The sequence below is a fragment of the Mus caroli genome, chromosome 13 (genome assembly GCF_900094665.2).
Source record: "Mus caroli chromosome 13, CAROLI_EIJ_v1.1, whole genome shotgun sequence".
Taxonomy (NCBI): domain Eukaryota; kingdom Metazoa; phylum Chordata; class Mammalia; order Rodentia; family Muridae; genus Mus; species Mus caroli.
In genome coordinates, this window is record NC_034582.1 from 35,852,591 (window position 1) to 35,853,460 (window position 870).

Sequence of the window (870 nt, forward strand, 5' to 3'; positions counted from 1 at the left end):
AAGTGGGGGGCGCTATGGGGGACTTTTGGGATAGCATTGGAAATGTAACTGAGGAAAATATGTAATAAAAATATTAAAAATTAAAAAAAAAAGAATGCAGGCAAAGCCCAGGGTATTCTGAGAAGAAATTTCTCCTGGTCTACACAGAGAAGGAGGTCATCTGGGTTGGCCATAGTCATCCAGGTAGTCACCCTCCTACCTACCATATTCACTTCTAGTAAAGAGTGGTAACTTCACTCTAGTTATCCATGTTTTCCAGCAGGAAGAGGATGAGCTAGGAGGGTTGATGTGTCTTCCCTGGTCCTTCACAGTCAACTTGTCATCCTCACCCCCAGGGAACTGGGTCTTTTAGCATGTGGGAAACATGACATCAGCATTGCTCTCTCCCACCAAGGAGGTGCTTCAGCTAGTCACTGAGAAGCCTCGTGACTGTTTCTTCTGAAATCAGTAAACTCGTATTACGAGCCAAATTGGTGTGTTCACATAACCAATGAAGTTCATAAAATAACTGATAAACCATTGCCCTCATCCGGCTAAATTGATTGATTATTTTTTGCAGTGTGTGGATAAAATACACTACTCAATAGTTGTCTTTAGTTTGCAAGATGATTTTATGCGGTGCTAACAAAAATATACCTCTCAAAAATCAACAAAATAGTAATAATGAAAATAGTTTTGTTCCATAAATCTTTGAATAAATAAGAATGAAGACTTGTCTTAAATAATAAATCTCTCCATTTATATGAAATCAACATTACCAGAAGCCCGTGTCTTTCCTAAATTCAAGAAGTCATATTTTTGCAAAGCTAGAACAATTAGTTTCCTATTATATTGTCTGTACAGATCATTTAACTTTAAGAGAAGTTCTTT